This window comes from Armigeres subalbatus, chromosome 3 (assembly GCF_024139115.2).
Source record: "Armigeres subalbatus isolate Guangzhou_Male chromosome 3, GZ_Asu_2, whole genome shotgun sequence".
Classification (NCBI taxonomy): domain Eukaryota; kingdom Metazoa; phylum Arthropoda; class Insecta; order Diptera; family Culicidae; genus Armigeres; species Armigeres subalbatus.
In genome coordinates this window covers 200656104-200681306 of record NC_085141.1, presented here as the reverse complement: position 1 = coordinate 200681306, position 25203 = coordinate 200656104, and the positions used below count along the sequence as shown (strand labels likewise).

At 39.5% G+C, this 25203-nt stretch overlaps 2 long non-coding RNA genes across 5 annotated transcripts in view; both read left to right on the top strand.

Moving 5' to 3' along the window:
- LOC134226042 (uncharacterized) overlaps positions 1-25203 on the top strand; it is a 96282-nt gene that overhangs the window by 28063 nt on the left and 43016 nt on the right. The window contains exons 1-3 of one of the 4 annotated variants that reach the window (XR_009983379.1): positions 21615-21809; positions 22163-22224; positions 22286-22536. This is a non-coding gene — a long non-coding RNA (uncharacterized LOC134226042). Of the gene's footprint in view, positions 1-21614; positions 21810-21970; positions 22225-22285; positions 22537-25203 lie in introns of those variants that run through there. The other 3 variants (XR_009983378.1, XR_009983376.1, XR_009983377.1) reach the window with 3 other exon arrangements.
- LOC134220939 (uncharacterized) lies at positions 4531-5208 on the top strand. The gene is made up of 3 exons (XR_009982127.1): positions 4531-4639; positions 4704-4859; positions 4922-5208. It is a non-coding gene; the product is annotated as an uncharacterized LOC134220939 (long non-coding RNA).

The window sequence follows — 25203 nt, the reverse complement described above, 5'->3', positions numbered from 1 at the left end:
ATGAAGAACAGTATGAACCAACTACAGTGTATGAGGATAATCAGAGCTGTATGAGTTTCGTTAGCTCTGATCGTCCAAGCAAACGTTCAAAAATATTGAACCGCGACAGCATTTTGTGCGGAACCTGTGCGATCGTCGTGAAGTTCGTATGAAGTACCGCCCAACGAATGTGATGGCGGCCGACATCTTTACGAAGCCACTAGGTGCCGTTAAGCATAAGTTTTTCTCAAATATGTTGCAATTGGTGGAGTGAGGAGTTGGAGCTTGAGGAGGAGTGTCGGAGCGAAGCAATCTTTAACTCCTGAATACATCCCTGTACGGGCGAAGCAACGAAAGCATTACCATCATCGGACAACACTTTTTCGCCTGTACGGTTCGACGATCAGCGGAGAGAATATTTAATACAGTCTTTATTTGTTCGTGCGGGTGTAAATATCGCCAAATACAAGTAACGTTATTCTTTCAACACCGCGTGTCTCAAACGAGTGCTTATCTATCCGAAAATCCGTATTCCCACTGTCCTCCTACAGATTCGATCTTGCTAATTGAAAATAAATTACACCGTGCCTCCGGAATGTAGACAACATCCGTCACAGTTGCTTCTATTTCCCTGCCATCGATAACTGACACAACAGGAACGTCTCCGGTATATTTAGCAGTCAGCCATTCTCCACTCTTCGCTACGGCAATTCTCATGGGTCCAATTTTGAGAAAAACTTTCTGACGTTACAAATATGCTCGGTAGCTCCGGAATCAATGAACCAGCGAATCCGGTTGTCTTGACACGATAATTCTTGACCATCTGTGAGAAACATAACACCACTTTTCCTACTCTCAGCAACGTGAGCACTTGACTTGGCAAATGATCTGCTCTCACCTTTCTTTCGCTCTGGACAGTCCGTAAGTTTATGTCCCTCCTTGTGGCAACCAAAACATTTAAAAAACTTTCTTCCTCTGTTTTTGTTTGTGTGTTGCCCTTCCAGAAAACGCCGCCGATTCATTCTTGGCTTCCCGTACATCCGACACTGCTCCTTTACGCTTGATTTCTTCATCGAGAAGACGGCATTTGACGAAATCCATCGTCAGCTGCTCCTCCGGCTGGGACTCAATGGAAGTAACAACAGCATCGTATTGCGAACCAAGCGAAAGCAACAATCGGCACACCACATCTATGTTATCGATTTGGCCACCAGCATTCTTATACATCCGCATCATCCTATCAAACTTCACGAAATGCTCCTGCAGCGGTCCAGAGGTGTATGTTAACTCATGCAGCTGTCGGTTTAAATGCATTCGCTTGGCCACACTCTTTCTTTCAAAGACTTTTACAAGTCCGTCCCACATCTGTTTCGGAGTTGTTTTTCCTTGAAGGTGCTCCAACTGATCATCATGAATGCGGGTGACAATCATCGACTTGCATTGCTTTTCCTTCTTCTGTCGTTTCTCCAGGGCTCTCTTTTTCTGCTGCCGTACCTCCGCGGTGTCTGCAACCCAGAGCATTAGTGATTAATCATAGATTTAATCATGATTAATGAATAATGGACTATTTAATCATTATTCATTAATCATAATCATACAAAAAATTTGATTCAATCATTAATCACTAATCGTTAATCATAGAACTTTACATTTAATCATTAATCACTAATCATATTCATAATTGTTTTGAGTTTATTCATTAATCATCAATTTTAATCATTGCATACATCGCTTCTATTCATTAATCTTTAATCATAATCATTTAATTTTCATACCTTTCAATAACCCAATTTGGTAAAAATGTTCCTTGATAATTGGTCAATATGCAAACTTTTCAATTTGATTATTCATAATCATTAATCATACCGATCTTTAATCATTAATCATACACATATTGTGTCAGCATTTAATCACGATCGGTAATCGTTAATCATACTCCAAACGGTTTATTCATTAATCGTAATCGTTAATCATTGCCAAAAAATAATTCAATCGTTAATCATAATCGTTAATCATTGCCAAAAATGATTAAATCATTAATCATAATCTTTAATCATAGAGTTGAATTATTTAATCCTAACAAATTTAATCATTCATTGGAAGCGTTATTCATTAACGCTCTGGCAACCTCGACTTTCAGCTCCGCCACATCGTCAATATCGTTCACAATGCATTCAACCAAGTCAAACTCTTCCAACAAGGTCAGCATACGAAATTTCTCGCTTAACTTTTCAAAAGGACCTAAGTAACATTTTTTCATGAATTAATTTGAATAGCGCAATCAATAGAACAACATGAAAGCTATTGATTTCTGTATTCAAATTAATTCATGAAAAAAATGTTATTTAGGACCTTTTGAAAAGTTAAGCGAGATTTCCATGCGGGGAAATTTGTTCCATCAAACAACGCCACGCGGTGCCAGACTTCCTTTTCGTCAACCATAATTACTAAAAATTCGACCGAAACTTTCACAATTCGACCGATCCGCGACCAGAAATCGTTCCTGGGCCCAGAACCTAATGGATAAACGATCTCGAACGCAAGAATAATAATTTAATTTATCATGAACGCGGAACTAAAACTTTTATTATCAGATTGTGTACATTAGCTTGTTTACATTATTACACATTGAATGATATCAAGAATGACAGGAGTTAGAGAACATAAAAATACACACGTAAAACTAAAATGGCAGAAGGCTTATAAATTATACACCAATAAATCTAACCAAATACGTAGTTTGTATTCCAATTCCTACAAAAGAAGCAGCAATAATAGCAAAGGCGCTTGTCGAACATTTTATTCTGATTTACGGAAATATTTTGGAACTTAGAACATATCAAGGCACAGAGTATAACAACTAGAGTTTCCATTTCCCGCCCATTTTCGTTGTCCCGGGATTCGGGATGAACTTGTTCGTATATCCCGGGATCCCGGGATTTTTTGATGTTTCCTTAGAAAACTCAATTTTTGATTTAAAAACGATTTTATTCAATTTTCAGAGGAGAAGTTCATATTTTAGAAAAGCCAGATAATACAGATTTCAAATTGGAACTCAATTCAATTCTAATTTGAATCGATTCTTTCGAAAAAAAACTACTTCAAGAAGCAAATAATATTCACGTTTTTCTCCGAAGGTAGAGTGCCCTTTTGGAATATATGATCGCCGAGTCCGAGAAGAAGGGTTCGCTGGCGGTTGATGTCGGCTTGACTGTTTGCATTGTTTTGAATATGCATTGGGTTTAGACAGTTGCTGGGATTGCATTCAATACCCTAGTGATGAAAGATGGAAGATGCGCAGTAGAATCGTACTGGGCCCAAAACCTATTGGATATATGGGAACCCCCTCACAAACAAAACACAATATTAGAGTATCCTCGAACCCATGGCAGGCTACTAATTGATACTTTTGCCAAGAGCTGCAGCTCTTCCTAATCTTGAACAGATCGCTTCCTTATCTTGACGTTAATCGTTAATTTATCGTTACCGCCGATAAAGTTAATTGTGTTCAACGTAGGTAATCGCTTGCTGCGATAAAGATGAATCAACTCAAATATTATCGGAGTTCGATAATTTAACGTAAGTTGACTCGATAATTTAGTACATTCAAAGATAGTTGCCTATATGACGGGTATTAAGCCACCCGGAGTGGAAATTAATTAGTATGTCTGAAACTCGATTTTGCATATGCACAACATGTAATAGATTTAGTTCGGAAAAGGTATTGGAGGGTAATCGCCCAGTACGCTAGACAGGTGCTTTCCCTACTAAGCTACGAAAGACCTCCGTTGTCCTCGATAATTTAACGATAATGGGGTTAATAGATTACGCGATTAAAGTTGGTATACAATTTTGACAGAAGCCGAAAAATGGACAAATTGATTACAGCTTGTTACACAAAAAAAAAATGGTCGTACCACTTGTACTAGTGCATATGCTGGAAATTTGTTGTATGAACGTCGCTCGGAAGGACATGAATGGGATCAAGAATTGTTTTGGAGGCAAGAAGCTCAGGAAGACTAATTCAATGTTCGGCGGCGCGAGGAGATTAGCAAGGGGAATATCAGCTAGTATACACAACCTCGCTATAGACGAAAGATGGGTAGGAAGCAGGCGCCAAATAGATGTAGCTGATCTTGTACTGTAGATACTTGTCGTTTAATTAATAGAGAGCTGTAGCTGCTGGAAAAAGTATCAGTCAGTAGCCCTCCTTTGAGTGGTATCCAGCTTTCCACGCTCGGTAATGGCGGCTTGTCGGTGTGTAAAAATCAATCGGTCACTGTACTTTTTGACACTAGCTGGAGGAAAATTCACTGGCGAAAAGGCCTTTTTTCCCTTCCCCTCACCCACACGCTTAGATGTGATTACCTAAAATAAGGTTTTTATTTTACCTAAAATTAGGTAATGGATGTTTACTTGAATAATCGATAAAAATTAACGATAATATTCATTATTTTTTTACTAAATTTTAGGTATTGTGTCTTTTTCAGTAATGACGTTGTTTTTTACCTAAAAATAGTTATTCATTGTCTTTGTTGAAAATGAGTCTAGTGCTGGTGCTGTTTCATCCTGAAGATTTTCTTAACATTTTCTCCGGTAGCCTCTCTAGGGGCCGCCTCCTGCTCCCGAGCTTTCTGTTTTTTGTTAAATAAATATAAAGGTAGGTGGCAGATTCTATAAAGACGTTTTTGGATTGCAATATGAAAGAACATTTTAATTTTCAGGAGTTCTAATAATTGTCAAGTTGTTGCCATTAAGGAATCCGACAAGCCTTTTCATATCGCCATATCCGCTTGTTCCGTCCCTTCTAGATGATGAGGTCTCTCCTCCAGCTGCTGATTTCCATCCAATCTAGCTCCCAAGCTTGAATGAAAATTAAGGTGAGAGTCTTATCTCAAAGCCAATTTTTGAACCTAATATTCAGAAACATTTTCCATTTCAGAAATTCTATGAACTTTCCCCGTACATGGAACCACCAAGGTTTTCTGGATAGCTATTGCGCAAGCGGGAATGTCTAAAGCGTCGTCATTTGCATCGAATATTTCAAAAGATTCCTGATTCGCACTTTTGAAAAAACTCTTGTTTTTTACGAAATTTTTTGATTCGGGAATATGTATACAATGCTCCGTAATTCACCGTCACTTGCATCGTATTGCCAGTAATTTTTTATCAGTGGTAAATGCAATTATTAACGCAAACTGAAATATTAATTTGGTTGGACTTCCATTTGTCACCCCACTGTCCCAATTTTATCTCTCTAGAAAACATATTTGGCAAATTGAAATCTGGCTGAACAAGATGAAACTTGGAATGTGCGAAAGTTAATGGAATATGTTAATATGTTTTCTTTTTGAATACAATAAATGTTAATCTGGAAAATAAATATCATTTTCATTTTTTCCTTCAAAATAAAATAATGGATATTAACCTAATTTTCGGTTAAATATACCGACAAAGCGGTAATTTTTATCGTTTCCGCAAAACCAAAACAAAAAATAAAAACCTATTTTTCGGTAAAAAATAACGACTTTTATCGGTGATTTATAACGATAATTCTTGTTCACCGCCATTACCTACTTTTAGGTAATCGATGATTACCTAAATTTTAGGTATGTGCACTTTTGTTCGATTATCGTTAATTTTTACCGACTTTTAGATTATCCAATCTAAGAGTGCAGGAACGTTAGTGAGCTTTCCTCCAGCTAGTGTCAAACGGTACAGTGACCGATTGATGTTTACACACCAACAAGCCGCCATTACCGAGCGTGGAAAGCTGGATAGGGGAATCTAATATTTTTGTGAAGGTGTTCTATTTACTATCTCCGATATTTTCATGTCTGTTCCTCTCTTATTAAAAAATCATGTCTGATAGGAGGTATAAGAATATGATATGAGTTTATCACCTAAGTTTAGTTTCGCGTTCGAAACAAATAACTTTTGTAAGAAGAAAAATTACACTGTTTGCGAAAAGGAAATGAAACAATATTTTTTGTCCCGGGTATCCCGGGATTTTCGGGATTTCAAAAATAATATCCCGTGAAACGGGAAATCCCCAATTTTCCTAAAACCCGGGATTTTTTGTCCCGGGATGTCCCGGGATGGAAACTCTAATAACAACGAAGTCCTTGATCAAATTTGCCAACTTTTATCTATAAAACAAAGTTTTTCAACAGCGTATCACCCACAGACAATTGGAGCATTGGAAAGAAATCAGTCGAGTCAAGTACGAGACACTGAAGACGGCCTTACCGTTGAGGTCGAAATACGTATCTGCCAAGATACAATTAAGTGGTGGAATTCAATGGGATTGTATATACTCGTTTTATGACAGGTGAAAACATTCCACTAAAAAGCTCAAAATAATTTTCTTATCAAGAGAAAACAATCTTTTCCCTCATTAAACCACTTATTCCAATTCAAATTCGGATAAAAAAAAAAATAAAAAAAAAATAAGAAAGAAAAAAAAATAAAAAAAAGTAAAAAAAAAAAAATTATAAAAAAAAATCGGTAGGTTAAAATCTCCCAGCACGATCGCACTATCGCCCGGTGTCATGGTTTCAACGATGGAGTCAACAAAATTCACAAACGAGTGATATCGACGAGCGTTCGAGGTAGGTGGAATATAGGGTTATGCGCTAATTCGTCCATGGCGCTAGCATTCGTCATATCAAATTCTAAATCACTAAATACTCGCGAATCGCAAACTAAAATAATGAACTAATCATCTGGCGAGTTAGAAAAAAAAAGTGTACACTACGATCTGCATTCATTTAAATTACATTCCGGTGTTACTTACTTGAAATACAGTTAAATTTAACTTTGCGGCTGTGACTTTTTGCACAATTTCCTACGTTATCCGTGCGACGAAGGAAAATCCAGTTCGTTCACTGCTGTAGAAGACGCGCAACACCGTCACCAAAATCAACGTAATTCACTGATTTTCACCGCACTTTTTCACATAAATTTCTCACTGCGCACTAAATAAAAGCAATATATATTGCTCAAGTCAAAAATAATTGAAAAATAACTACCGGAAGGCGTTCAACTGATCTGTTTTTTCAAACTTTAGAGCGCTTGAAATTTATTTTCTTCGTCGCCTTGTTTATAGTCGAAAAACGCGTTGCCAAACTGGCGGTTTGAACTGAAATAATCTTATGTTACACATCTGATAATACATCATGCAGTCAATAAAAGAAGGTTTTTCAATTATTTTCCGCTAGCGTAATAAAAGTTAAGTCTTCCAAATAAATATCTTTCATTCACACTCGTCATTCATACTAAAATTTTCTACTATTCCAAAAGTTTGAAACAGGAGAAATAATTTCATAATAGAAATTTGTTGGCAGCACTACCCACGTACATGTTAAGCATGTGTGTTAGTTGTTTGACAGACTGAGGCATTTAATTGAATGGCAGCACAATCAAAACCATTTTTATGCGGTCGAAATGGGATTGCACTAGGAAATTTTTGTTAACTGGAACCGGAATAAACTTTCAAATTTGACTTTCAAAATTGACCGAAATGATAGTTATTCTGCATGACGTTACAGATAAGTCATCCAGTTATCCAAGAAATGGCTTAAGCTCAGGAACAAAGATTTGCAGTCCTGTTTTAAGTATGGTACATGCTCCTTGTGGTACAGAGAAAGGATACGTAGATGCTCAATTTTCCGACTTGAAATATGGAACATGCTATCTGTAGCACAAAGAACAGAATGTGTTCACAGCATATGTTCTTGGTCATCCAAGAAATCCCTGGAGTAAGGCCTTTTGATCTACACGCGTAACTACAGATCAATTTTCCGATTTCAAATATGGAACATGCTCTCTGTAGCACAAAGAACAGAATGCGTTCACAGCATATGTTCATGGTTATCCAAGAAATCCCTGGAGTAAGGCCTTTCGATCTACACGCGTAACTAAAGGTTAGTTTTCCGGTTTCAAATATGGTACATGTTCTCTGAAGTACAAAGAACAGAATGTGTTCTTAGCATATGTTCTTGGTCATCCAAGAAATCCCTGGAGTAAGGTCTTTTGATCTACACGCGTAATTAAAGATCAATTTTCCGGTTTAAAATATGGTACATGCTATCTGCAGTACAAAGAACAGAATGCGTTCACAGCATATGTTCAAATTTATCCAAGAAATCCCTGGAGTAAGGCCTTTTGATCTACACGCGTAACTAAAGATCAATTTTCCGGTTTCAAATATGGTACATGCTCTCTGCAGTACAAAGAACAGAATGCGTTCACAGCATATGTTCTTGGTCATCCAAGAAATCCCTGGAGTAAGGCCTTTCGATCTACACGCGTAACTACAGATCAATTTTCCGATTTCAAATATGGAACATGCTCTCTGTAGCACAAAGAACAGAATGCGTTCACAGCATATGTTCATGTTTATCCAAGAAATCCCTGGAGTAAGGCCTTTCGATCTACACGCGTAACTAAAGGTTAGTTTTCCGGTTTCAAATATGGTACATGCTCTCTGAAGTACAAAGAACAGAATGTGTTCTTAGAATATGTTCTTGGTCATCCAAGAAATCCCTGGAGTAAGGTCTTTTGATCTACACGCGTAATAAAAGATCAATTTTCTGGTTTCAAATATGGTCCCTGCTATCTGCAGTACAAAGAACAGAATGCATTCACAGCATATGTTCATGGTCATCCAAGAAATCCCTAGAGTAAGGCCTTTTGACCTACACGCGTAACTAAAGATCAATTTTCCGGTTTCAAATATGGTACATGCTCTCGGCAGTACAAAGAACAGAATGCGTTCACAGCATATGTTCTTGGTCATTCAAGAAATCCCTGGAGTAAGGCCTTTCGATCTACACGCGTAACTACAGATCAATTTTCCGATTTCAAATATGGAACATGCTCTCTGTAGCACAAAGAACAGAATGCGTTCGCAGCATATGTTCATGTTTATCCAAGAAATCCCTGCAGTCAGGCCTTTCGATCTACACGCGTAACTAAAGGTTAGTTTTTCGGTTTCAAATATGGTACATGCTCTCTGAAGTACAAAGAACAGAATGTGTTCTTAGCATATGTTCTTGGTCATCCAATAAATCCCTGGAGTAAGGTCTTTTGATCTACACGCGTAATTAAAGATCAATTTTCCGGTTTCAAATATGGTACATGCTATCTGCAGTACAAAGAACAGAATGCGTTCACAGCATATGTTCTTGGTCATCCAAGAAATCCCTGGAGTCAGGCCTTTCGATCTACACGCGTAACTGAAGATCAGTTTTCTGGGTTCAAATATGGTACATGCGCTCTGTAGCACAAAGAACAGAATGCGTTCACAGTATATGTTCATGGTCATCCAAGAAATCCCTGGAGTAAGGCCTTTCGATCTACACGCGTAACTGAAGATCAATTTTCTGGTTTCAAATATGGTACATGCTCTCTACAGCACAAAGAACAGAATGTGTTCACAGCATATGTTCTTGGTCATCCAAGAAATCCCTGGAGTAAGGCCTTTCGATCTACACGCGTAACTGAAGATCAGTTTTCCAGGTTCAAATATGGTACTTGCGCTCTGTAGTACAAAGAACAGAATGTGTTCACAGCATATGTTCATGGTCATCCAAGAAATCCCTGGAGTAAGGCCTTTCGATCTACACGGGTAACTGAAGATCAGTTTTCCGGTTTTAAATATGGTACATGCTCTCTGTAGTATAAAGAGCAGAATGCGTACACAGCATATGTTCACGGTCATCCAAGAAATCTCTGGAGTAAGGCCTTTCGATCTACACTCGTAACTGAAGATCAGTTTTCCAGTTTCAAATATGGTACATGCTCTCTGTAGTACAAAGAACAAAATGCGTTCACAGCATATGTTCTTGGTCATCCAAGAGATTCCTGGAGTAAGGCCTTTCGATATACTCGCGTAACTTAAGATTATTTTTCCAGTTTCAAATATGGTACATGCTCTGTTCATAATGGGTACATTACAAATTCAGAACAGACCTTAAGATCGTTGGTTACGCGTGTCGACCTGAAGGCCTCCACTTCAGGTATTTCTTGGATATCCGCGAACGGCTTTCATACGCAGATTCTGTTATATGTACCACAATGGATACATTACATTTACAAAACAGGCCTGTAGATCATTGGTTATGCCTGTAGACCTGATGGGTTTCACTTCAGGGATTTCTTGGATAACCGTGAAGATCTTTCATATGCAGATTCTATCATATGTACCACAACGGGTACATTACATTTACAAAACAGGCCTGTAGATCATTGGTTATGCCTGTAGACCTGATGGCCTTCACTTCAGGGATTTCTTGGATAACCGTGAAGACCTTCCATATGCAGATTCTACCATATGTACCACAATGGGTACATTACATTTACAAAACAGGCATGTAGATCATTGGTTATGCCTGTAGGCCTGATAACCTTCACTTCAGGGATTTCTTGGATAACCGTGAAGATCTTCCATATGCAGATTATATCATATGTACCACAATGGGTACATTACATTTACAAAACAGGCCTGTAGATCATTGGTTATGCCTGTAGACCTGATGGCCTTCACTTCAGGGATTTCTTGGATAATCGTGAAGATCTTCCATATTCAGATTCTATCATATGTACCACAATGGGTACATTACATTTACAAAACAGGCCTGTAGATCATTGGTTATGCCTGTAGACCTGATGGCCTTCACTTCAGGCATTTCTTGGATAACCGTGTAGATATTCCATATGCAGATTATACAGTCAAACCTCCATGAGTCGATGTTCCATGACTCGATATCGACACATGGAAGCAAATTATGCCATATTAAAAAATATTTTCTGGGCTACTCTGATGGTCCCTCCAAACAGCTTCCCAAGGATTTCCTATTCCACATCTCGATATTCTCATGAGTCGATGGTCCCTTCAATATCGACTCATGGAGGTTTGACTGTATCATATGTACCACAACGGGTACATTACATTTACAAAACAGGCCTGTAGATCATTGGTTATGCCTGTAGACCTGATGGCCTTCACTTCAGGGATTTCTTGGATAACCGTCAAGATCTTCCATATGCAGATTCTATCATATGTACCACAAAGGGTACATTACATTCACAAAACAGGCATGTAGATCATTGGTTATGCCTGTAGACCTGATGGCCTTCACTTCAGGGATTTCTTGGATAACCGTTAAGATCTTCCATATGCAGATTCTATCATATGTACCACAATGGATACATTACATTTACAAAACAGGCCTGTGGATCATTGGTTATGCCTGCAGACCTGATGGCCTTCACTTCAGGGATTTCTTGGATAACCGTGAAGATCTTCCATATGCAGATTCTATCATATGTACTACAATGGGTACATTACATTTACAAAACAGGCCTGTAGATCATTGGTTATGCCTGTAGACCTGATGGCCTTCACTTCAGGGATTTCTTGGATAACCGTTAAGATCTTCCATATGCAGATTCTATCATATGTACCACAATGGGTACATTACATTTACAAAACAGGCCTGTAGATCATTGGTTATGTCTGTAGACCTGATGGCCTTCACTTCAGGGATTTCTTGGATAACCGTTAAGATCTTCCATATGCGACATCTATCATATGTACCACAACGCGTACATTACATTTACAAAACAGGCCTGTGGATCATTGGTTATGTCTGAAGACCTGATGGCCTTCACTTCAGGGATTTCTTGGATAACCGTTAAGATCTTCCATATGCAGATTCTATCATATGTACCACAAAGGGTACATTACATTCACAAAACAGGCATGTAGATCATTGGTTATGCCTGTAGATCTGATGGCTTTCACTTCAGGGATTTCTTGGATAACCGTTAAGATCTTCCATATGCAGATTCTATCATATGTACCACAACGGGTACATTACATTTACAAAACAGGCCTGTAGATCATTGGTTATGCCTGTAGACCTGATGGCCTTCACTTCAGGGATTTCTTGGATAACCGTTAAGATCTTCCATATGCAGATTTTATCATATGTACCACAATGGGTACATTACATTTACAAAACAGACCTGTAGATTATTGGTTATGCCTGTAGACCTGATGGCCTTCACTTCAGGGATTTCTTGGATAACCGTTAAGATCTTCCATATGCAGATTCTATCATATGTACCACAATGGGTACATTCCATTTACAAAACAGGCCTGTAGATAATTGGTTATGCCTGTAGACCTGATGGCCTTCACTTCAGGGATTTCTTGGATAACCGTGAAGATCTTCCATATGCAGATTCTATCATATGTTCCACAATGGGTACATTACATTTACAAAACAGGCCTGTAGATCATTGGTTATGCCTGTAGACCTGATGGCCTTCACTTTAGGGATTTCTTGGATAACCGTTAAGATCTTCCATATGCAGATTCTATCATATGTACCACAAAGGGTACATTACATTCACAAAACAGGCATGTAGATCATTGGTTATGCCTGTAGATCTGATGGCCTTCACTTCAGGGATTTCTTGGATAACCGTGAAGATCTTCCATATGCAGATTCTATCATATGTACCACAACGGGTACATTACATTTACAAAACAGGCATGTAGATTATTGGTTACGCGTGTAGATCTGAAGGCCTTCACTTCAGGGATCTCTTGGATAACCGTGAAGATCTTCCATACGCATATTATATCATATGTACCACAATGGGTACATGACATTAAAAAAACAGGCCTGTAGATTATTGGTTATGTCTGTAGACCTGATGGCCTTCACTTCAGGGATTTCTTGGATAACCGTTAAGATCTCCCATATGCAGAATCTATCATATGTACCACAACGGGTACATTACATTTACAAAACAGACCTGTAGATCATTGGTTATGCCTGTAGACCTGAACATCTTCCATATACACAATATATCATATGTACCACAACGGGTACATTACATTTACAAAACAGGCCTGTAGATCATTGGTTATGCCTGTAGACCTGATGGTCTTCACTTCAGGGATTTCTTGGATAACCTCGAAGATCTTCCATATGCAGATTCTATCATATGTTCCACAATGGGTACATTACATTTACAAAACAGGCCTGTAGATCATTGGTTATGTCTGTAGACCTGATGGCCTTCACTTCAGGGATTTCTTGGATAACCGTTAAGATCTCCCATATGCAGAATCTATCATATGTACCACAACGGGTACATTACATTTACAAAACAGGCCTGTAGATCATTGGTTATGCCTGTAGACCTGATGGCCTTCACTTCAGGGATTTCTTGGATAACCGTTAAGATCTTCCATATGCAGATTCTATCATATGTACCACAATGGGTACATTACATTTACAAAACAGGCCTGTAGATCATTGGTTATGCCTGTAGACCTGATGGCCTTCACTTCAGGGATTTCTTGGATAACCGTGAAGATCTTCCATATGCAGATTCTATCATATGTTCCACAATGGGTACATTACATTTCTCGCGTGATTTTTGAAAACGTCGTAAGTCCAAGAAGCTCTCTTTGTTTGCTTTCTCTTTTGATTATTACAAAGTCATACTAACATTTACATTGGATTATCCAGCACCGATCTGAAGAAAATAGCTTTGTCTAGTGTGCTGAGGTGAAAATATTGCAACAAATTTTAAACTAGCCTAGATATTAGCAAAAGAGAGCGTAATGAAAGAGAGTCTCTCATTTGGACTTACGACGTTTTCAAAAATCACGCGAGATTTACAAAACAGGCCTGTAGATCATTGGTTATGCCTGTAGACCTGATGGCCTTCACTTCAGGGATTTCTTGGATAATCGTTAAGATCTTCCATATGCAGATTCTATCATATGTACCACAAAGGGTACATTACATTCACAAAACAGGCATGTAGATCATTGGTTATGCCTGTAGATCTGATGGCCTTCACTTCAGGGATTTCTTGGATAACCGTGAAGATCTTCCATATGCAGATTCTATCATATGTACCACAACGGGTACATTACATTTACAAAACAGGCATGTAGATCATTGGTTATGCCTGTAGACCTGATGGCCTTCACTTCAGGGATTTCTTGGATAACCGTGAAGATCTTCCATATGCAGATTCTATCATATGTTCCACAATGGGTACATTACATTTACAAAACAGGCATGTAGATCATTGGTTATGCCTGTAGACCTGATGGCCTTCACTTCAGGGATTTCTTGGATAACCGTGAAGATCTTCCATATGCAGATTCTATCATATGTTCCACAATGGGTACATTACATTTACAAAACAGGCATGTAGATCATTGGTTATGCCTGTAGACCTGATGGCCTTCACTTCAGGGATTTCTTGGATAACCGTGAAGATCTTCCATATGCAGATTCTATCATATGTTCCACAATGGGTACATTACATTTACAAAACAGGCATGTAGATCATTGGTTATGCCTGTAGACCTGATGACCTTCACTTCAGGGATTTCTTGGATAACCGTGAAGATCTTCCATATGCAGATTCTATCATATGTTCCACAATGGGTACATTACATTTACAAAACAGGCATGTAGATCATTGGTTATGCCTGTAGACCTGATGGCCTTCACTTCAGGGATTTCTTGGATAACCGTGAAGATCTTCCATATGCAGATTCTATCATATGTTCCACAATGGGTACATTACATTTACAAAACAGGCATGTAGATCATTGGTTATGCCTGTAGACCTGATGGCCTTCACTTCAGGGATTTCTTGGATAACCGTGAAGATCTTCCATATGCAGATTCTATCATATGTTCCACAATGGGTACATTACATTTACAAAACAGGCATGTAGATCATTGGTTATGCCTGTAGACCTGATGGCCTTCACTTCAGGGATTTCTTGGATAACCGTGAAGATCTTCCATATGCAGATTCTATCATATGTTCCACAATGGGTACATTACATTTACAAAACAGGCATGTAGATCATTGGTTATGCCTGTAGACCTGATGACCTTCACTTCAGGGATTTCTTGGATAACCGTGAAGATCTTCCATATGCAGATTCTATCATATGTTCCACAATGGGTACATTACATTTACAAAACAGGCATGTAGATCATTGGTTATGCCTGTAGACCTGATGACCTTCACTTCAGGGATTTCTTGGATAACCGTGAAGATCTTCCATATGCAGATTCTATCATATGTACCACAACGGCTACATTACATTTACAAAACAGGCATGTAGATCATTGGTTATGCCTGTAGACCTGATGGCCTTCACTTCAGGGATTTCTTGGATAACCGTGAAAATCTTCCATATGCAGATTCTATCATATGTTCCACAATGGGTACATTACATTTACAAAACAGGCATGTAGATCATTGGTTATGCCTGTAGACCTGATGGCCTTCACTTCAGGGATTTCTTGGATAACCGTGAAGATCTTCCATATGCAGATTCTATCATATGTTCCACAATGGGTACATTACATTTACAAAACAGGCATGTAGATCATTGGTTATGCCTGTAGACCTGATAACCTTCACTTCAGAGATTTCTTGGATAACCACGAAGATTTTCCATATGCAGATTCTATCATATGTTCCACAATGGGTACATTACATTTACAAAACAGGCCTGTAGATCATTGGTTATGCTTGTAGACCTGATGACCTTCACTTCAGGGATTTCTTGGATAACCGTGAAGATCTTCCATATGCAGATTCTATCATATGTACCACAACGGGTACATTACATTTACAAAACAGGCATCATAGGCGTAACTAGAGTCTCGGTCTAGGGGGGGCCATGGCACCAGCTGGTGGGGTGTAATTTTCAAAGGCAATTTAAAGCACTGTGCGCATGGATTGCAATAGAAATTGTTTGACTAAGTTTATTGCTCATTCGTCCTAGAACTAACATTAAAAAAATCGCGAATAATACAATTGATTTCCAATGATGCTGTGATTGCTTCAAAACGCTGTGTCTGTTTCAACTTGTCTTCTCCATGTTACTAAATGGGGATAGGTGTGTAATCTAAGATTCAAGAATCTTCTTCGAATTATCTATAAATGAAATTCGATATGAGTATATTTCTGAAAGTTCTCAAGCATTTCCATGATTACTTAATGCATAAAGATCTCGATTTTTTGAAACTTGAAATTTTATAAACTCTTTAGATGTGGAATAAATTCCACGAAATTTTGTCATAATCAATATAAGTATTCATGCAATTCCAAAATGTATATGCTATGTGCTGAAATAGTTAGGTACCGATGAACACAAATTTGGAATCCTAAAGTGTTTTTATGAGTCCTAAATTCCATGAGTCATAAAATTATGAGTCATAAATCAAATTCCAGAATAACATAGGGTTTTTGTAGTTACTGACGTTAGGAAGAGGCTTTATTATGGTTTTCTGAATAGGTGAGAGATTTCTCTGCAAAAATCAAAGAGACTTGAGAAGCAACCAAATCGATCTGAATTGTGCTGCAGAAGAAATGTTTTCTGATACGAACTGGTTTCTAAATCTATTTTTTTTATCCTAAAAAATAAATTCTAACTAAAGCAGGCACAAAAGAGTTTTCCGATGATCCTTATGAAATCGCCAAAAAATTAAATGGAACAAGATCTTCTGAGGATTATAAAAATATTTCTTTAATGCAATCTCTGTTGTGAGTGCGAAGGTTGCCTAAGATTTGTCCTAATACTTTCAATGGAATGCGTTGTTAATTTTTCTGTCATTGTAACAAAGATTCTTAAGTTTTATAATTTTATATCTTTCTGTGCCAGAATTATGTAGCGAGAACAAAAAGTTCCATAGGAATTTGATCAACTGTTTTGCGGCATACCTTGCGATTAACTCGAAGATTTTCGAAAGAATGGTCGTTGGAAATTTCATTGACCGGATTTGTGTACATGTGCTCATTTTGATGTAGTTGCTTCAGTCTTTTTTGAAGCGGATGGTAGTTTAATAGAACAGAAATATTTATATCTTAATGCGACCAGGTCGACAAATCTGCGACAAATGGTCATAGATGTGATAACGCATCAAAAAATATGTTTATAGAATTCATAATCAAAATTAACAAATATGTAGGAAATATCTTCTTCTTCTTCTTCGTTGGCATTACATCCCCACACTGGGACAGAGCCGCCTCGCAGCTTAGTGTTCATTAAGCACATCCACAGATATTAACTGCGAGGTTTCTAAGCCAAGCTACCATTTCCGCATTCGTATATCATGAGGCTAACACGATGATACTTTTATGCCCAGGGAAGTCGAGACAATTTCCAATCCGAAAATTGCCTAGACCGGCACCGGGAATCGAACCCAGCCACCCTCAGCATGGTCTTGCATTGTAGCCGCGCGTTTTACCGCACGGCTAAGGAGGAAATATGTAAATGAAATAAAACTGACTAAGTTGGAATTACTTTTCAAAATTTTCTGGGGGGGGGGAAGGGGCCAGCCCCCCCCCGGCCCCCCTTATTTACGCCAATGACAGGCATGTAGATCATTGGTTATGCCTGTAGACCTGATGGCCTTCACTTCAGGGATTTCTTGGATAACCGTGAAGATCTTCCATATGCAGATTCTATCATATGTTCCACAATGGGTACATTACATTTACAAAACAGGCATGTAGATCATTGGTTATGCCTGTAGACCTGATGACCTTCACTTCAGGGATTTCTTGGATAACCGTGAAGATCTTCCATATGCAGATTCTATCATATGTACCACAACGGGTACATTACATTTACAAAACAGGCCTGTAGATCATTGGTTATGCCTGTAGACCTGATGGCCTTCACTTCAAGTTTCTTGGATAACCGTGAAGATCTTCCATATGCAGATTCTATCATATGTTCCACAATGGGTACATTACATTAACAAAACAGGCATGTAGATCATTGGTTATGCCTGTAGACCTGATGACCTTCACTTCAGGGATTTCTTGGATAACCGTGAAGATCTTCCATATGCAGATTCTATCATATGTACCGCAACGGGTACATTACATTTACAAAACAGGCATGTAGATCATTGGTTATGCCTGTAGACCTGATGGCCTTCACTTCAAGGATTTCTTGGATAACCGTGAAGATCTTCCATATGCAGATTCTATCATATGTTCCACAATGGGTACATTACATTAACAAAACAGGCATGTAGATCATTGGTTATGCCTGTAGACCTGATGACCTTCACTTCAGGGATTTCTTGGATAACCGTGAAGATCTTCCATATGCAGATTCTATCATATGTACCGCAACGGGTACATTACATTTACAAAACAGGCATGTAGATCATTGGTTATGCCTGTAGACCTGATGACCTTCACTTCAGGGATTTCTTGGATAACCGTGAAGATCTTCCATATGCAGATTATACAGTCAAACCTCCATGAGTCGATGTTCCATGACTCGATATCGACACATGGAAGAAAATTATGCCATATTAAAAAATATTTTCTGGGCTAATCTGATGGTCCCTTCAAACAGCTTCCCAAGGATTTCCTATTCCACATCTCGATATTCCCATGAGTCGATGGTCCCTTCAATATCGACTCATGGAGGTTTGACTGTATTATATGTACCACAACGGGTACATTACATTTACAAAACAGGCCTGTAGATCATTGGTTATGCCTGTAGACCTGATGGCCTTCACTTCAGGGATTTCTTGGATAACCGTCAAGATCTTCCATATGCAGATTCTATCATATGTACCACAAAGGGTACATTACATTCACAAAACAGGCATGTAGATCATTGGTTATGCCTGTAGACCTGATGGCCTTCCCTTCAGGGAACCATGAAGATCTTCCATATGCAGATTCTATCATATGTACCACAACGGGTACATTACATTTACAAAACAGGCCTGTAGATCATTGGTTATGCTTGTAGACCTGATGGCCTTCACTTCAGGGATTTCTTGGATAACCGTGAAGATCTTCCATAAGCAGATTTTATCATATGTACCACAACGGGTACATTACATTTACAAAACAGGCATGTAGATCATTGGTTATGCCTGTAGACCTGATGGCCTTCACTTCAGGGATTTCTTGGATAACCGTGAAGATCTTCCATATGCAGATTCTATCATATGTACCACAACAAGTACATTACATTCACAAAACAGGCCTGTAGATCATTGGTTTTGTCTGAAGACCTGATGGCCTTTACTTCAGGGATTTCTTGGATAACCGTGAAGATCTTCCATATGCAAATTATATCATATGTACCACAACGGGTACATTACATTTACAAAACAGGCAAGAAGATCATTGGTTATACCTGTAGATCTGATGGCCTACACTTCAGGAATTTCTTGGATAACCGTGAAGATCTTCCATATGCAGATTCTATCATATATACCACAATGGGTACATTACATTCTACAAACAGGCATGTAGATCATTGGTTATGCCTGTAGATCTGATGGCCTTCACTTCAGGGATTTCTTGGATAACCGTGAAGATCTTCCATATGCAGATTCTATCATATGTACCACAACGGGTACATTACATTTACAAAACAGGCATGTAGATCATTGGTTATGCCTGAAGACCTGATGGCCTTCACTTCAGGGATTTCTTGGATAACCGTGAAGATCTTCCATATGCAGATTCTATCATATGTGCCATAATGGGTACATTACATTTACAAAACAGGCCTGTAGATCATTGGTTATGCCTGTAGACCTGATGACCTTCACTTCAGGGATTTCTTGGATAACCGTGAAGATCTTCCATATGCAGATTATATCATATGTGCCATAATGGGTACATTACATTTACAAAACAGGCCTGTAGATGATTGGTTACGCGTAAAAATCTGAATGCCTCCACTTCAGGTGTTTCTTGGATAACCGCGAACATGCTCCAAACACATAGAGTAGAGTGGGGCAAGAGTGCGCGTGGGGTAAGAGTACGTTTTCGATTTTTTGAAGTAACAAAAATAGATAAACTAGCAGCAATGCATCAGTTTGACAGGTATTCTGGCCAACTATTATCATGTGTAATTGTAAACGATTTGAATAAACAACAAGGGAGATATGGAGTTAGATAACTTTTTGATCATTTTGCTAAAAATAATTTGATTTCCGCAACTAGTATTTCATTACCATATATACGTTCAATCAGGTGAACATTATACCATTTCAATAACCTATTGTATAGAGTACTTTATGGTACAGAACACCAATCCGGCTAGTTTTCCAAGAAGTCAAAACCATTACTTGAATAATTTTTGGGACTGTGGGGTAAAAAGTACGCAGGAACCGGTGGGCAAGAGTACGCATATGAATCTTCAAGTTATGATGTCAAACCCGTATCTCCGGCCGAAATAAGACTTCTTCCAAAGCGTAAAGATCCACAACTAAGAAAAGGGACAGAATTCGAATTTATCACAAGTTTTTAGGATAAGTTGAACTAATTCAGTGTTAGAAAGGAATTAGCGAACAAAGCACTGAAGCGAAATAATGAAATTGTATTAGGACTTGTTGTACACCTAAACATGGTACGAAAACACAATTTCATCTAAATGATAATTTCATTTAATCAAAAGAAACATTCATAAATTACGCAACGTTTAGCTGGGAGGGGTTGCGAGATATGTGACGATCCATATAATTTTTAGAGGATTCATACAAATAGTGTAAGATAGGGGGAGGGGGGATGAGTGATGAAATAGCCAAATTTTACGTTACGTGATTGGTGGACTTTCTTTAAGGAAAATGCCTTTGTATACGCCACGCGAAACCTGATAAATATTTTTACCTGATAAATATTTTTGTATATATGTATAAAAAACAATGGTTGTTCGACTGAAAGTGCCCATTTTTAGGACCCCCTCCCCCTCTAAAAGTTACGTAATCTTTAAACATTCCGTAATATATGCTCATTAAACATCAATTAAATGTTATTAACTTTTATTTGTGTTAATATATACTTAAAGCACATGATTGGATAAATGCGTACTCTTACCCCACCCGATGCGCACTTTTACCCCACCGGTGGGGTAAGAGTGCGTTTTTCACTTGTCTTGCAATAAGGGTTCTACAAAAACGAATCTCAATAATTCCAATATTTTTTCCACTGGGTAACATAAAGGAAGAGTATAAGAATCATCGACACTGATTTGATATGCAGAAGCTTGCTTCATAAGGGCCACATGATCGATTGAAAACTAAGTGCGTACTCTTGCCCCACTCTACTCTATTCTATCTATGTTTCACAATGTACTCATATCATATTCAGAACAGGGCAATATTAATTGAATTTATGTTATTTTTATTTAACACGGTATGATACCGCATAAAAAACTAATTTGGTGTACTTGTAGAAATCGCACACCAATACCAACAGATTTATTTGACAGCAATCCATCGAATTTTAAACTGGACGAATGAAAATTCTCATGGACGTAAACAGATTTTCATAAGACAAATTTAAAAATTTTGAAGGGTGTTTTTGATTGCCGATTTTCAATAAACTATGATTTGTTCAATACGCTGATAGTACACAATGAAAACTAGGAACTCTAAAATACGTGTTACATACAACTTTGTTAGAGTAAGTAGTTGGAATAGCGTATAAATTAGATTTGAAAACCAAGCACTACATACTACGACGGGAATTAGCTAACTACCCTAGCCGCAACAGAGATAAACACGTCCATTCATTGTTTCCATCCTTACGCATATTCCTTCATTATTTTCGGATCGCATCATTTCGGTGCACAGAATACGTTGATGGACCGCAATGAGTACTCCACCGCCCGATTGCTTATCGCTGTTTTGAGGATTTCTGTCACAACGGAAGACAGAGAAGCAAGAAGGGAACAACATTCTATTTTGCGTAGCTGATAGTTAATCCAAGTAAGTTTCGACGAGTGCATAGACATCGTAAACCATTTCTAACGATGATAAATAGGGGAACTGCTCCTTGAATTCATACCATGTACCCAAATCAATACCACTCGAAAACAAAGAATTGGTGGGCTAATTGTTTTATTTCTCATTTTTGTGATTTTTTTCAGCAGTGAGCACGCCGGAAAACAACAAAACACCACACAAATTGAGCCTAAATTGTCTGTTTCGCGAATGTTATTGATATAGGAGCATGTTATTAATAATGGAACAGATACCCTACAAAGTTTTCTGTCGGTCGCACCCTTTGACGCTGTTCATGTTTTGAAAGTAGATATTGATCGTCGTTTTTTCATTCGCAGAAATTCCTAAACTCGATGTGACAATAGGTTGCTGTTCTTCCTCTACTACGGGAACAGCGAGAGTAAGTAAATTATCGACGTCATATTCGCAGTGTGTTTCATTTTCTGCATCTTTCGTTCCAGAGCATCCAACTACTTCAACTATATTGCTGCATAGAGACCACCGTTCGGCTTGGTGGTGCGAGTGGCGTAGAGTAGTGTGAGAGGGTACCCATTATATTCACCGTCACGCGTCGTATTCACACCCCTCAATGATTGAACAGTCATCAATAAACTTAAAAGCTACGCTACGAAGCATGTCCATACACATCGCAGCAGGCGTTGCACATAACGAGAAAAAGCCGGCCCTCTTTCGTGTGCCGATCTTTGGACAGGTAGGTTGTGTGCCTTGGGCGACAGGTTAGAATGGCATTCTAAACTTTACAAATGGCGATCCTGCCAGGAGCCGTTTCATATTTTTAAACGGCTTCTTTTATACTGAATTCCTGTTGATAATCCTGTCGCTCATCGCATGCATTGTAATGATTAAAATTGAAGCGGAGAAAATCTAGTAGATGTGCCAACAATTTTGTGTTTCAAGTGATTTCGTTTTCAAACAAAAGAATTCGGGCTAAAATGAAAATGGTACAAGTTTATTTTTCTGTGGAAGCACAATTCTTCAAAGTAAGGCCAATATAGATGCCGGATCGAGCATCAGTGACAGTTTATTTAGTAAGGCAGAAAAGCAGAGGAAAATGCATTAATGATGTGTTGCTAGATACCAGACGTATGGTTTTTCAGTGCTTATTTGTATGGACCATGGCGAATGTCACAGGGCTACTGGTATTAGCGCAACGGGGCTACTGTGTTTGTTTCGTCGATGATGTTCCGGGAGTCTGAAGGAATATCACAGGGCCGACGGAGAAGGAGATTCCTATCGTGGGATATTCCGAGATCAGAGGCCACTGTGTGTGTTTCCTCAGCACTCACTGGTAAGCAAGATAAATGTAGCAGAGCCACTGACAAGAGTAGATCGGGGCATCTGTGATTGTTTGGGCAAATCAGGGAGTGTGCAGGAATATCACAGGGCCTACGGAGAGGGAATTCCTATCGTGGAATATTCCTAAATCAGAGGCAACTGCAACGGTGTGTGTTTCCTCAGTACTCACTGGTAAACAAGATAAATGTCACAGAGCCACTGATAATAGTGCATCGGGGCTCCCGTTTCATTCATTTATTTAGTTAACATCTAAACAGATAACACTGAATCAACAATTTGACGCCACAATGCACGGTTCGAGGCCGCATCTCTCCATCCTCGGATACGCCCCACGCTCGCCAAGTCGTTCTGCACCTGGTCTGCCCATCTCGCTCGCTGCGCTCCACGCCGTCTCGTACCTGCCGGATCGGAAGCGAACACCATCTTTGCAGGGTTGCTGTCCGGCATTCTTGCAACATGTCCTGCCCATCGTACCCTTCCGGCTTTAGCTACCTTCTGGATACTGGGTTCACCGTAGAGTTGGGCGAGCTCATGGTTCATTCTTCGCCGCCACACACCGTCTTCTTGCACACCGCCAAAGATGGTCCTAAGCACCCGTCTCTCGAATACCCGAGTGTGCTTGCAAGTCCTCCGCGAGCATTGTCCATGTTTCATGTCCGTAGAGGACTACCGGTCTTATAAGCGTCTTGTACATGACACATTTGGTGCGGTGGCGAATCTTTTTCGACCGCAGTTTCTTCTGGAGCCCGTAGTTGGCCCGACTTCCACAGATGATGCGCCTTCGTATTTCACGACTAACGTTGTTGTCAGCCGTTAGCAAGGATCCGAGGTAGACGAATTCCTCGACCACCTCGAAGGTATCCTCGTCTATCGTAACACTGCTTCCCAGGCGGACCCTGTCGCGCTCGGTTCCACCCACAAGCATGTACTTTGTCTTTGACGCATTCACCACCAGTCCAACTTTTGTTGCTTCACGTTTCAGGCGGGTGTACAGTTCTGCCACCTTTGCAAATGTTCGGCCGACAATGTCCATGTCATCCGCGAAGCAAATAAATTGACTGGATCTGTTGAAAATCGTTACACCCGGCTCTCCGCATGACACCTTCTAGCGCAATGTTGAACAACAGGCACGAAAGTCCATCACCTTGTCTTTAGTCCCCGGCGCGATTCGAACGAACTGGAGTGTTCGCCCGAAATCTTCACACAGTTTTGCACACCATCCACCGTTGCTTTGATCAGTCTGGTAAGCTTCCCAGGAAGCTGTTCTCGTCCATAATTTTCCATAGCTCTACGCGGTCTATACTGTCGTATGCCGCCTTGAAATCAACGAACAGATGGTGCGTTGGGACCTGGTATTCACGGCATTTTTGAAGGATTTGCCGTACAGTAAAGATCTGGTCCGTTGTCGAGCGGCCGTCAACGAAGCCGGCTTGATAACTTCCCACGAACTCGTTCACTAATGGTGACAGACGACGGAAGATGATCTGGGATATCACTTTGTAGGCGGCATTAAGGATGGTGATCGCTCGAAAGTTCTCACACTCCAGTTTGTCGCCTTTCTTGTAGATGGGGCATATAACCCCTTCCTTCCACTCCTCCGGTAGCTGTTCGGTTTCCCAGATTCTGACTATCAGTTTGTGTGCAGGCAAGTGGCCAGCTTTTCCGGGCCCATCTTGATGAGCTCAGCTCCAATACCATCCTTACCAGCTGCTTTATTGGTCTTTAGCTGTTGAATGGCATCCTTAACTTCCCTCAAGGTGGGGCTGGTTGGCTTCCATCGTCCGCTGAACTGACGTAGTCATCTCCTCCGCTGCCTTGACTTTCACTGCCTGTACTCTCAGCGCCATTCAGATGTTCCTCGTAGTGCTGCTTCCACCTTTCGATCACCACACGTTCGTCCGTCAAGATGCTCCCATCCTTATCCCGGCACATTTCGGCTCGCGGCACGAAGCCTTTGCAGGATGCGTTGAGCTTCTGATAGAACTTGCGTGTATCTTGAGAACGGCACAGCTGTTCCATCTCCTCGCACTCCGCTTCTTCCAGGCGGCGTTTCTTCTCCTGA